Genomic DNA, 14,668 nt, shown 5'->3' with positions numbered 1-14,668 from the left:
TGATCCCCATATGGGACAGCTGCATATTCCTGCATTGCAGGGAGGTTGGACTAGATGATGCTCAGGGTCCCTTTCAACTCTACAATTTGAAGATTATGAACATGGTAGTTCTATTTAGCTAGCATGGCCAACAGCTACCATTAAGCCTATCTTACACTGTACTTTTTCTAATCCTTTTTTCAAAGCTACCACATGTTCTGCAAGAACACATTAATTATGTGTTCTTTCATCTGCCCTAAACTGATTTTACTGGTTGACCCCAAGATCTGTCGTCACAAGCTGGAGAAACAACTTCTTTCCTCCACAGAGGTTAACGGAGTGCGAATCACAGTCTCACTACAAAAACCATAGCCTCTTTTAGCCTTTTCTCACAATCCGTTTAAGCCCCCTCAGGACATATGAAGTTAAGATTTCTTGGCCTAATGTATATCACTTCACACTTGCATTTAATCTCATTTGTTATTCCGTTGCCCATTCATCCACTGTGTAGAGATCCTTTTAGAGCCCTTTACAGTCTGTTTTGTGTTACGCCACCTTGGCTGTCTCTTAGTGAAGACCGAGGTCATTGGACCTGAGCGACCACAGCCCTGCCCACCATGAAACCACCATTGGCAGGACTGGCAGCAACAGCAACGCATTATGTTTATTAAGAAACTACTTGCTTAAGGTAATATTGTATTCTCTTGCTAATTACGCTGTTTTAAATGTGTGTGGCTGGGGAAACCCAGCCAGATGGGCGGGGTACAAGTAATAAATTATTATTATAAATGTGCATTCTGCACTTGACCTCCTTTGTAATGTTTTATTTTGAAACCTTAAGTGAAAATTTTAGTTTCCTAAAATATTGTAGCAAATGTATACAGGCAACAACCATTTCATGCGTGTTCAGAGCATGTGCACCTGTGCACGTGCGTATTGCTGCAACCTGGAAGTGGTGGAAATGGGAAGGTAATGGGGCAGGGCAGGCTTACATGTGCTCCACCAACATACGCGGGGTTCAGGAAAGCATCCCCATCATTTCCTGTACTTTATATGTGACTTTCTTCTGTAATGTTTGATTCTGGATTGTTGTATTTGATATTGTAATGTAGGTTGTAAACCGCTGTGAGATTCCCACCCCCCTTAAAAATATAAAGTAGTATAGAAATGAAATTATTATTATTAATCTTGAAAAAATTGGTAACATCTGCAAACTTGGCTGCCTCACTGCTCACCCCTGATTCCAGTTCATTTATAAATAACTTAAATAATTCAGGTCCCAATATGGATCCTTTGGGACTCCATGGTTTATTTGACTCCATTTGCTAGTCGTTTTCTGGATTCCATCACATTAGTCCTTTACAGCTACAGAGATTGCATAAAGGCCTATTAAATGTCAGGTTCATGAGATCTGGAGATTGGTATTTCACCTTAAAAAACACATCTTTTACAAACGTATTATGTATGGAGCGTGGGCTGCACAATGTGACACATAACAGCAACTTCTAGTTCCCAAGATACTCAAATGGGCTCCTCAGGGACTGTGATGGTTTGAAAGCTCATCTTCTTGACTTTAAAGGTACTTCCTCATAGGTATGTTAATCCTAGCTGCACTGATGCTAGAGATGAGAAACTCAGAACACGACTTTGTTTTCTCTTTTCTTCTCCTCGCTTGCCTTACTGAGATGTGCTATTAAACTAAGCTGAAACTGCAAGTATAAAAAAAAATCACTCATTTGGAACAATTTATTGATTTAAGCGCCAGAAAGTTGCCAGGCCAAAGGCTATTTAACCTATAGGTTAAACAGATAGGCAGAAAAAGCCAGTGAACTTCTGGCTGCACATTTAATTCTATTTTAGTTTATTCTGTTTCATTTTATTTTTATATCTTGTCCTTCATCCATATCCACCAGAACTGGTAAGTTATCAAATTTCTGTAATCCAGGCATATATTAAAAGGCTAGCAGAGGGGGGCAGATTTTCAGATTGCATGCTCTAGCTGAGAAGGTCTAATGATGACCTATAGCTCTTTGAGCTTCCCACAAGGATGGCACTACCAGCAAGGCCTCCTCAGCAGATCCAAGGTAACAAGTTGCTGGTATGGAGAGAGGTGTTTTCTTAGGTAAGTGGGGCACAGCTCGTTTAGAGCTATGCAAGTCAAAACTAAAACCTTGAATTGGTAGCCAGTGAAAACATTGAAGGGGCAACGTTTTATGGTCTCTCACAGCTGCATTTTGCAGTAGGGGCAACTTCCAAACAGTCTTCAAGGGCAGCAAATTGCAATAATCCGAATGGAAAGTTACTAAAGCGTGGATCACAATGGCCACGCTTTCCCGGTCTAGGAATAGCTGTAGCAGGTGAACCAGTCACAAATGGAAAGAAACTCTCCACCCCACTGAAGACACCTGGATCTCAAGTGACAAGGTGGAATCCAGGAGCACCATTAGACTATGGACCTCATCTTTCAGGGGGAATTCAACCCAATTGAGAACAGATCTTGTACCTAATTCTCAGACATGGGACTACCAGTTTACAATGCCTCCATTTTGCCAAGATTCAGCTTCAGTTTGTTGGTCCTCATGCAACCCATTATTGCTTCAGACACTGGTCTAGCAAAGGGGTCTAACCGGGTATAGTTTTGTACCTCAAAGTAGAGAGGGTTACACATAATTGCATTCCTATCTTTGCCTTGATTTTCCCTTCCCCTGCTGTTTCCCACACTCACAAAATCTGGATTAAGCTGCTGAGGCAGGACCTGTTTTTTGCTCATGTTACTTAAAGCATCATGTACATTGTAGGTGCTTATCACTGACAAGGAAACAGTAAGAAGGTGCTCAGTAATCTTGTCTTAATATTGCATTTATCCAAGTTCAAGGAGCAATCTAGAAGCTATTTTCTTAATGGAATAGTGAGGGAAAACTTAACAAATAGGACATTTTCTGTTAGCATACCAAATGTCTCATTTTGTTTTGTCTTGGTATGAGCTCAGCGTACTAGCTCAGACCCTGTCACTTTGAAAAATAATTCTCAGTACAAATATGCAACTTTATAGACAAATAAAGGGCACTTTGAAGGAACAAACTCAACAGATAAGATCCCTAGACACATTAAGGACTCCCAGCCCATTAACTAAACATGGCAAATTACGATCAAACACGGTACAGTTCTACAACAATCTGTCAGAATTGTTTTAGAAGCACATAGTTGAGAGACTAGACTGTTTTGACAAAGACATCTCATTCTGTCTGTCTGCATTCTCTTTAAAGGGTTTTAAAGCAAGGAAACCAACTCCAGACCTTTAGTATATTAGGTTTAAAGCCGACACTTATAAGTACTGATGTTTTCCGAAAGTCAAAAACAGAATGGCTGGAGGAGTTCCGCCAGTTCTGAAAATTATAGTTCTGTCAGCTCCGAGGACTGTAGTGACAAAGTCCTGTGACACTCGCAAAATATCTTGCAAGGGTCAGATTCTAAAGCATTTGCAGCACAATTCTACACATGTCTACTGAAATCCCACTGAATTTAATGGTGTTTACTCCCAGGTATGCATACTGCTAAATATTCAGTCATGATTCATTTAGGAAAAGACATTACAAGATGTAGATTACCATAATGGTCACTAAACTCTTCTCAAAGATGGGATGTTTTGGCAGCTGTCAGTAGCAACTGCAGCGGGGAGTGGGAAAGCAGGAGGGGGAAGTGACCATGCCATATGACTACCAAAGAGACCAAAGCCAACTCAGCAATATTGCAGCCATATTAGTCAGGGTAAACTGGCCTACTGATTAAAGTAAGCTCATGTCAGCAGGCATAACTGTGCCCATTTTGGCACTAGACACTTCTCACAAATGTCAGAATCTGATTCCTCTTCTCTAACATACATGATGTTTAAGACTATTCATACTTGAATGTGGGAGGAATTTTTCAATTTTTAAAAAATTGTGACAGTTTTAGTAGTCAAATGATTGAAGTTTTTCTTATTTCCCATCCTGTTGCCTTGACTCTTCCAATTCTACCATCACATATTTTGCGCTGGAAAATCTGTCTTTGAGCACACATGTGGCTGCTTTTCAGCAGCCATCACAACTGGACACAACCAATCAAGTAAAAACCAACATACCCAAGTATTTAAGCCACAAGCAGAGAAAAGGAACTAACAACGCTCCATGCCCGAGATGGCTGCAGGACAGTTAGCTGCAAATGATTAAAAATGAGGAATGTAATGTGTTGTTGGAAACGCATCAGTAGGTTTTCTTAACAAGACAGGAACTGGTGCTCATGTTCTACATACTGTGTAAGAAGCTTTATGGAACATCTTGGCTGCACCTACAATATGCTTGCAATAATTCTATATAATCAACTTGTTGACAACAGAAATATTTACATGGGATGCTTAATTTGGCAGGGACAGTTCCTTATCGAGCTCTTTTTTCCAGTCATCTTCTCTTGACGGGAAACGTTTTCACATATGCCAATACTACAAAAAATTGCTACTTAAATGCCATTTATATCCAGGTTTTTGGCATTTGGGAGCCGAAACGTTCGAAAATGGAGCCGTTCAACAACCAAGGTTTGACTGTACTCACTTGCCATGGCAAGTGTGCTGCTGCCATTTTGCTTCCAGCCTTGGAGTTGCAGAGACAGGCAGGGATCATTCTGGCAGGTATGCAATAATCTCTGCCTCTTCCCCAGCTCAAAAGTTGGGAGGAATGCTGAGAGCTCTTTAGCTACTAGGCTGCTTGGAAAACTCAAATGTACAGTCTGTGTCACCCTTGCCTGCTTTGGAGAAGAGGAAAATTTCCTGATACAGAGCTGCCTTCAGAAGAATGTATATTTAAGAAATTTTTCAAAGTAGGAGAGAAGAGGCAGAGAAACAAAAGGTTCCCAGTAATTTGATACCAATGTTTAACTTCCATGCACAACTGAGAATTTAATCATAGAGGTTTTCAGGACACAGTTCTGTTCCTACAGCTAAAATGACATTAAATGAGTATCAAGTTTTTAATTCTGTTCTGACTGTAGATTGTGTAGTCAAGCATACATAAATATTAGTATCAAATTACTGAAAAAAAATGTGAATCGGAATGACCTGCTTCCACATTATAATTCAAAATAGTTTGTTATGTTTAACTAACATCGGTTTATAAATGAAAATTCAGCTTCAGGCGGAAGGCATTCAGTACCCATGACTACCAAACCCATGAAGATGCTTCTGACAAGGTACCCAACTGGTCTTGCTCCTTGAAACTAAGCAATGTGCATGCCAGCCATGCCCTTTGGCCATTATACACTTGGTGCCTGTCTGAAGGGAATCTAGCCACAAACATCCATGTTGTCTAGGGCCCCCTATAGTCCAACACTGACTGCATGTCACCTGCATCAAGGCTGATGCCTACAGAACAAGACTAGTTCATATTGAACAAATGAAGAGGACTGATATGTTTTCAAGTTCACAATTATTTTTTTTGATCATGTGTGTTTAATACGATACTGGAGCCATGAGCTCCAGATAATTTTTAGCACTTTTGGCTGTAAACGCCGTTCCCTCCAAGGGAAAAAGCAGCATCCTTTTACATGGGTTTTCTACTTCTGGGCAGATAGCTAATAACACACAACACACCTTACCATTATTCTGGATAGGCACAAATTTCTCCTGCGCTTTGGCAAACGATATTTTTCATGCACTGAAGATGTATGTAGGATGGGTTCTCTGTGTTATGGCCCATAGTGGTAAAACTGCTGTTCCACCAGTCTAAGTTTGGAAGTTAATTGTTTGACAAGTGTTGAAGTTTTTAAAAGATGTCCACAATTAACTACTCTAAATTATCTAGTTAATTAAGACACAAGTCACACAGTTAGAAAGTACAATTCACATTAAAAATGTATTAGATAACAGCCCATGCAGATCAAGAATCACTTCTGTTATTTGTAATCACAAGCTCATATCTCTTAGAAACACAGGAAGCTGCCTTATACTAGGTCAAACTATTGATCTGTCTGGCCCAGCATCGTCTGCTCACTTACAGTAGCTCCCTAGAGTCTTAGGAAAGGAGAGAGGACTTTTCCATCACCTATTTCAACTGGCTTTAACTTATTGTCTCAGTAAAAAAGGAACAAAACAAAGAGAAGCTTATCTGTGAAGCTCCGAAATTCAAACAAAAATCCCAGTAGTTGGAAAAGTTATAGTAAATATATGTTGGGATGTTTTAACCGTTGCCCAATTTTATAAAGGAAACTGCCTTCATAACCATTTGCTGAAAATAGCATATAAATATTCTAAATAAAAGTGCAATAGTGTCATGATTTTAAATTCAACTCATGTATCTGAGAATGTGATTCACTGGGTTGTAATCCAATGAAGTTGCCCTATTAGTGCAATGCCTTCAATTTGCAGAACAGGACATCCCCTCTGTCTCCTTTTCTTGTTACTCTCCCAATGTGCTATAGAGGATTGGGGGAACCCTCAGAACAGAACTGGTGGAGGGGAGGGAGAGGAAGTTTCTTTGGGCAAGCAGAAGTCCATGCAACAACAGGACAACTTCACTGGATACAACCCAATCCTTTGAACATTTGAATTTGGCAGTGCCAAGTCTTTTATTCATTCCAACTGATTAATGCTGGGCCATAGCTTTCAGTAAAATTAACAGACATGCAATATTATTTGAAGTGCTGAAAAATATATTTAAAAGGGGGGAAAAATTGCTGAATTCTACCTGACTTGAGGCAAGGTTCCAATATGCAAGCTTGGCGAAAAGTGAACTTTCACTTCTCAAGCGTATGTAATTATCAGCTGACATTTATAGTAATTGAACCTTCCTAAAACATTAATTTTAGCTCAACTAGTTTGATTATATTTCAGTCAACTGAAATTAATAGCTGTTTTTAGAAACATCTAAAGATCTGCCACTTCTACTGTCATACCAAAAAGAATACAAACCTAGCCAGACATGCAACATGTCCATCATCATGGGTTGTATACTTCTACTTGTGCAATGCCTGGCACCTATCTACTGTGGCATCCCCTTCCAAGAGACACTCCTGAGGAATTGGGGTGGGGGCTCCAGTACAGAAGGTAAGGTGACTGGCAAAAGCTGGACACCCTACTTTCCAAAAGGACAAACGGAAAACCACCAACCTTGTGCGACTTAAGCTCTTCCAAATGAAGCTCTTCCAAAATGGGTAAATACAAAAATTGGTATTTAATTACTCATATCACAGTACAAGAGCAGATTCATTTTTATTATTTTTATAGTACATGCTACTTTACAAAACAAAAGGACTGGCCTCTACCCTGAATAGCTGACAAGACAACTTTTGACAGCAAAAGGATAGGAATATGAGACATCATCATCATCTTATTTATTTATTATTATTATTAATAATAATAGTAGTAGTAGTAGTAGTAGTAATAATAATAATAATAATAATAATAATAATAATAATAATAATAATATTTCCTGCCTTTTTCCCTGATGGCACTATAGGCAATTTACAGAACCACTACAGTTTCAGATGGTGATCAAAAGGGCTGTAGCCAAACATTTAACAGAAACGGTGAATTTTAAGACAGGTACTAAAGGAAGAGAGGTGACAAAAGTGACATGGAAAGGTGGACCAGGCAAGAGGGAAAATAACGAGGACAGAGTCCCTTAAAAGGACAGAAGAATCTGCAATGGTAGAACCTGAAGGGAACAGGATAGGAAATAAGAACAAAGAGCTAGGGTGGGGCAGTAAGTGCAGAGCCTTAAAGGTAAGGCAAAAGAAATTGTTCTGGATTCAGAATAAGACCTGTACAGGGATTTGAGCAGGGGTATTACACGTTGTTTGCAATGTAGTGCACACCCTGAGTACATTTTCAAGTAGGAAGGTAGAAAAGAAAATATTTAAGTAAACAAGGTAGCTCAAAATGGTCTCAACAGTGAGAATGGTGAATAACCTGGACAGCAGAATCTCAGATAGAGGTGAGAAATATGATAAAGGAATACCAGAAAAGGTTTTCCAGCAGTCAAGGTGAGAAACAACCAGAGCCAGGACCAGAGTTTCAACAAAGGGAACAAAAAGCAAGTTGTTGATATCTGTTGTGCTGTACAGGGGGAAGAGACATGATTCAGTAACAGACTGAATATCAGGAGCAAAAGCCATGTATTTGGGTCCGGATAGGATTGATGCCAATGCATAGAGAAGAAAGGAAAGTTTAGGAAGCCTGGGTGAGCTGTTTGAGATAGTGATGGAACACCTAGGGAGGAACAGATAAAACAGCTGGAGATAAAGAATTGGATACCTGGAGAGGTATAACTGGGTGTCAACACACAGGTAATACAGAAAAACTATATTTTGTTTTGTGTTAACCAGGGGTGGGAAACTGGATCTGACTGGAAGGTCAGATCCAGAAATAGTCAATCCTCTGCGGGCCACCTTGACAGGTGGGAGGATATTTTTGTTGAATTGATTTTTGTTCCAAGAGCTTGTATATGTGTGTTTTATTCTGTTTTCATCATATATACTGCTTTAATGAAGTGGTCTGATAATGATGATGATGATGATGATGATGATGATGATATTGAAGGCCTGTCAGGGATAATTAGGCCTATAGGCAAAGTATTCCCCACAATTGGTGTGGAGCTGCAAGAGTCCAGGAGTAAAATGCTGATGAAACCCAACCAGGAGTAAGCAAGGTGTTGTATCACCAGTGCTGTACCTATCCACCACCATCAAAAAGAAGGCAAAGACAGATTAAAAAATCTTAATATAGAGCTCATCAAGGTAAACCAGAATAATTATTAATATATAGGTGACTCCTTGTCAGATCTTCCACAGTCGCAGACTTGTATGTGTACACTTAAAAAACAAAGGGTGAATACTACAAATACATCAAATACCGTAGATAGTTCAGTTGGTTTGAGCATGGTGCTGATAAGGTTGCAGGTTCGATGCCAGTATGGGATGACTGCATAGCCCTGCATTGCAGGGGGTTGGACTAGATGATCCTCAGGGTCCCTTCCAACTCTACAATTCTGTAAGATCAACTCAACAAGGAAACAATATTGTGCCCTCAATAGGGTGCTGCAGCCACTATGTAGCAAACCTTAGCACATACTATGCTGTGGAAAACTGTATTTCAGCTTAACCTATACTCCAGAGAGGTTGAGAGAAGGAGAAGAATTTTTTAAGCATTTCGTGCACCGAAAAGAATACAGTACTTAAATAATAGAAGCGAACAGAAATGAATCTGAACTTTGCACTTCCAAACCATTAGCCAAGCAAACAATCACTTATAATGTTCTGAATTACATCATGTGAAAATCAGTGAGATCAACACTTCAGTCAAGTTATCAGAAATGCTATTCACAGCAGGCACAGAGCTTGTGTGTCCCCTCCCCCCCCACTTGCAAGAGCAATGGTTTTGAACTTGGCTAGGGTAGTGGTGGGGAACCTGTAGCCTACAGGCCTCACATAACCTCTGGGAATGTAATCCTGAGGGAAAATAAGTGTTTTCAAATAAATGTCTAGCCCTCATAATTGCAGAGGAAAAGTTAGTAATATACAATGCATAATTTACTGATGCAATCTGCCACACTGAACTAGTTTCCTATCTCTGTTGTACCACGCAGCCTTGCAAGAAGTGGTTGGGAAGACATACGGATGTACTCCTTTGTTGTCCCATCACAGTTTACACAATCGTTTAAATGGTGTTTGAGTCGGTTAGAGAAGCCTATTACAATGGTGCCCCGCAAGACGAACGCCTCGCAAGACGAAAAACTCGCAAGACGAAAGGTTTTTTCGTTTTCGAGTTGCTTCGCAAGACGAATTTCCCTATGGGCTTGCTTCGCAAAACGAAGCTTGCCCTCGCACCCCGGACCTCTTTTGAAGCAAGGGGCGGCGGGTAGAAGATCGCTTCTCCCCGTTGCCAGCCCCGCAATCTCCGGGGACAGAGGGGAAGGCGCACGCGCGCCTTCCCCTCTGTCCCCAGACCCCTTTTGAACCAAGGGGCGGCAACGGGGAGAAGCGATTCTCCCCGCTGCCCCTTCCCTTGCTTTAAAACAGGTCCGGGGACAGAGGGGAAGGCCCGCGGCGCTTCCCCTCTGTCCCCGGACGGTCTCCATAGGAACGCATTGATTGATTTTCAATGCATTCCTATGGGAAACCGTGCTTCGCAAGACGAAAAACTCGCAAGAAGAAAAAACTTGCGGAACGAATTAATTTCGTCTTGCGAGGCACCACTGTACTACTCTTCTAGGTTTTTTTAAAAGCTTTACCCAGAGGTAATGCCAGGACAGGTCTGGTAAGGAGAGTTCCATGTGAGCACGTGTTTACTCCTCTCCCATCTCCCCTACTACTAGTTTTCTCTAACTGTAAGAACATGAGAGCCTGCTGAATCAAACCAGGGGTCCAGTTCTCACAGTGGCCAACAAGATTCCTATAGGAAGCCTGCAAACCGGACCTGCATGCAACAGAAGTCTCTCCTTCTATAGGAGAGACATCCTAATTCTATAGGACCTGACATCCTAATTGGCAAACTATTGTTAATGTTAACCTCTAAAACCATTGTTTGCAAACCTCTTTCAAATAGAAACTGTGCTTCGGAGGCAAGCTATAACCATTGTTTGGCAATTCATAACAACAAGAGACTGAGAGGAGCTATGATAGCCATCTTAAAATATCTCAAGGGCTGTCACATGGAAGATGAAGCAAGCTTGTTTTCTCCTACTCTGGGGGGTATGACTCGAACCAATGGCTACAAGTTACAAGAAGGGAAATTCTGACTAAACATCAGGAAAAACTTTCTGATAGCTGTTCCATAGTGGGACGGTCTCCCCTGGGGAAGTTGTGGAATCTCCTTCATTGGAGGTCTTTAAGCAGAGGTTGGATGGTCATCTGTAATGGATCTGCAGTGCAGGGGGTTCGACTAGATGACCCTTGGGGTCCCTTCCAACTCTACGATTCTATGAAATCAGGGATGAAGGAGCATAAAGAGCTACAAGAGTGTTTCCTAAACCATGCGTAAGCACTATCTCTGAACGGAGTTGATATGCTGAGTTTGTTAAAAAGCTCTCTGGACACACTTTTCTCAATGTATAGTCTACTATCAGAAATAATTTCATGGCAACAAATTCCTACCTAGGAAACAAATGTGATTTGGTTTAACAAACAAGAACTTGATTAGTAGAAAAAGAGTTACTAGATCTTTAAAAAATTATCTACCATGTAAAATGCACTCAATTACTGTTACACAGAAGGTGAGAGAATTAATTAACATTTGCAGAGAGCTACCACATCTTCAATAAATATTGTATATCAAACCTCTAATATAAAAAACACCTTAAATCAAACTATATCTAGGGAGCACAGACAAAGTGGCCACTAATAAATGCAGACTACAAAGGGAGCAAGAATTACAGCAACACAAAGCACAGCTGCTTCAACTGAATGAAATATTTTAACTACTTCCAATAAATGACAATGGAAAATGCTACTGGTAATTGTGTTATCCACTACACACCCAGCAAAAAAATCATGTTGCAGCAAAATTTATCCAGTACAAGAGAAATGAACTGTATCATCATCATTCTATTCCAAAAGGTGTTTATATCTGCAGTCTGCATCTATAAGCCTTCCCGGCTTTTCTGGATGCTAACAGCATAATAGCCAGCTTTTCTGTATTGCCTTTCATGCTTGAGAATCTCAAGAGTCTACAGAGAGTCTGCCTCAGATACGGATGAGAAACTTTGCGCAAAATGAGGAAAGTCACCCTAGAACCTTGATTCAAGGAAGAAAAAATTATTATGTGATCACAGAACAAGGAAGCTCTATAGACAAAGATAGGATTAATTCAGTGGCATAAGTGTACTACAGTGTGACCTTTGTGAAAAATTAGCTGATCCAAGAGATCCTGAAACAATTGAAATTGTAGAACTAGAGCTTCATATATATTGCACCTCACCAGTGATAGAATAGTAAAAAAGATATAAATAAATAAATAAGTCTCTATAAGGCCCTCTCAAGCATCAATAGGGTAGGAGACTTCAGTTTTGCAGTGCTTCTGAAGTCCACAACAGGCAGAACAGCTTTAAGTAAGATTCTCTCTCTACACTACACTTTGGACTATAATTGCTTACTACATGGTAGATACTAAATGATTTCTAATCACTGAACTCAGCAGTTCCTCTCCATGGTGTGGTGTATTGATTCAATCTCTATCCCAACTTTTAATTAGTGATGGCCAAGTCTGCTAACAAACAAAAAAACCTAACAAATACTGCACAAAGTAAGAGATCAACAACTTCCATATCCATTCCAAACTCCACCAGCAATTTTCAGATAAACTCTAACTATCCTACCAGTCTTTGCACTGCCATCTAAACTTTCTCAGTTTAGATGTTGGCCTCCCTGGAGAGAGAATACCCAAGCTGTGATGTGAAATGGTTGTTATTACCACAAAGCTGTTAAGCAAGACCATTATTGTACCATACACAAGCAAAACTAATAAGGTGTCATCTAGAAGAAACACAATTACCTCTGTCAGGGAGTTGAAAGAATAAACTCGCTCCAAGTAAACACTGAGCTGTCTTTTTTTTTTACAATTTATCACTCATTTTCACAACTCTAAAAAGCAAACCTGAACTGAAAAATAATGAGTTGCTTAATGCTTCTGAGCTTAAATCCACAGGAAAGAGAACAAATGAATAGAAAAGGGGGGGGGTGCATTTTGGATACACACATCCAGAACACACAAATCACACTCTGAATCTTCCATGCCAGTTCTTTGCAGACTTACAGCACAATCATCTGTGTTTATTCAGGAATAAATCCCACTACGTTCAATAGGGCTTAGTCCAATGTGCCTGTGTTAAGGCTACAGACTTCTTCAGACAGACGAAAGAATGCAAGCGGGCGCAAGATCTTCCTGTGCTGCGATGTTATTATGGAAGGCCCACTACAAATCATATCCTTTTGGGAAGAGCTCTCTGCTTTGGCACTTTGGTGCCAACTTAAAAGAGTAAGGAAGAAGAGCCTGTGCAAGTACAAAGCAGAGAGAGAGAAAACCTGGACCCAGGTCCACATTCGAACACTATGAATCCCGAATTATTGCAAAGGATACCGAAAAGGGGAAAGTTGTGGAGGGGCGGGGGGAGGAGGGAGAGAGAGAGAGAAAGAAAGAAAGAAAGAAAGAAAGAAAGAAAGAAAGAAAGAAAGAAAGAATTAGCATACCAAACCCTAGTTTAGGATGTCAAATGCTCAGGACCCATCTCCCTTTAAAAAAAGTAAGGGAGCCGGGCAAAAAAGCAAAGCCCGAGGACGTGAAAGGGAGCGGGGGGGATGAGTTTGTGGGTCACCCCGGGGGATAAAGAGGCAAAGGATAAAAGGGGGAAGATTCAAAGGGCGGGCGTTCGCCACAAGTGTAAAAAGAAAGAAGCTGTCAAGGAGCGCACCGCCGGGGCTCCGAAGTGTGTCTGGCGAAGTAAAGTGGCCGTCGGAAGAAGAGAGGCGAGCGCTCGCCGGGAGCCTCGGGCATTTGGGGGGGTCGCCTGTCTCCCCAGACCCTCGCCTGGGTTTTAAGGGAGGGAAGAACCGGGGCGGAACTCGCTGCCACCCAAACACCGGGGACAGGAGCGCAGGGGCAGGACCCCGGGGTTTGCCTAGAGGCAGCGGAGGGAGGAGGACGAGGACGGCGGCGGTGGAGCGGGGCATCCCCCATAGGGCCCGGGGAAAGGGAGGGGAGATTCGGGGGGCTACATAACAACCCCCCCTCCGCGCCATACACACGCCTCGCAAGTGCCCCTCTGGACCCCCTTCCCCTCCTCCCTGCTCTCACCGAGCGCGTCTTTCAGCTGCAGCCCGGAGCCTCCATGATCCCCGGCTGGGCTGCAGGGGCCGGCCCGCCTCAGCGGCTCTCGCTACTACCCCCTCCTCGGTCTGCTCCGGCCGCCGCCGCGGCCGCCATTTTGAGCCACAGACTCCGGCCAGACTCGTTCGGGAGGAGGAGGAGCGGGAGAGGGGGGGAGGCGGGAGGAGCGAGCACGGAGCATGCGCAGCGTCGCCCTGGACACGTGGTGCACTGAGGGAGGGAGGGAAGCGGCAAGGAGAAGTTGCCCGCGAAGAGGCGCTGGGTGGGTTTCCCGAGCGCGTCGGAACGCAGGGAAATGCTTTACGCCGAGTCAGGCCGCTGGTTCTCCGGTGTTTGAGGCAGAGGCGGAGTCTCTCTCTCTTTCCCCCCAGCCTTTCCTGGGGATTGAACGAGGGGCTTCCAGCGCGCAAAGGGCTGGCTCTGCGCGGCGCTTCTTACTCGCCAGTAAAGCGCGCGCAGGAGTGCGCTTGCCATGCAGAGCGCGATCGTATGCACACTTTCCAGTGCACCTTCCTGTCACTGCAGAAAGTCCAGGAGCTAATTCTGGATGCAGGTTTGTTGCACAAGAGTGCCACATCCATTTTACATCTGCTGTTATTCCATTAAATCTCACCTGCAAAAAAGTGACAATCTACAAGTGACATTCGTCTTTTTCTAGATAATCAGTTAATTACTTGGTCTCTGTGGTGCCATAGGACAAGGCACCTTTCTTGGCATTTGCTGAAACAGATCAAACACGGCTGCCCTTGTGATATTGGTTTCATCAGTAAAAGAGGCTTGAAACTAATCTGGGCCACCCTAGAATTGCATGTATAAGAAGACTTTGGGAAACTTGTTGTTGTT

General features: G+C 42.2%; 1 protein-coding gene across 2 annotated transcripts in view; it reads right to left on the bottom strand.

The window, feature by feature from the left end:
- The window catches only part of BTBD7 (BTB domain containing 7), a 74,510-nt gene extending 60,552 nt beyond the window's left edge, over nt 1-13,958 (bottom strand). For both annotated transcript variants that reach the window (XR_014002524.1, XM_081172657.1), the window contains exon 1: nt 13,793-13,958. The gene's annotated coding sequence lies outside the window, so the exon portion shown is untranslated. The remainder of the gene's footprint in view (nt 1-13,792) is intronic.
- Between the last annotated feature and the right edge of the window lie 710 nt (nt 13,959-14,668).

Source organism: Podarcis bocagei, assembly GCF_964188305.1.
Source record: "Podarcis bocagei genome assembly, chromosome: 1".
NCBI classification, from domain to species: domain Eukaryota; kingdom Metazoa; phylum Chordata; class Lepidosauria; order Squamata; family Lacertidae; genus Podarcis; species Podarcis bocagei.
Note: the sequence above shows the minus strand (reverse complement) of the source record. Positions and strands in the feature narration are given on the sequence as shown.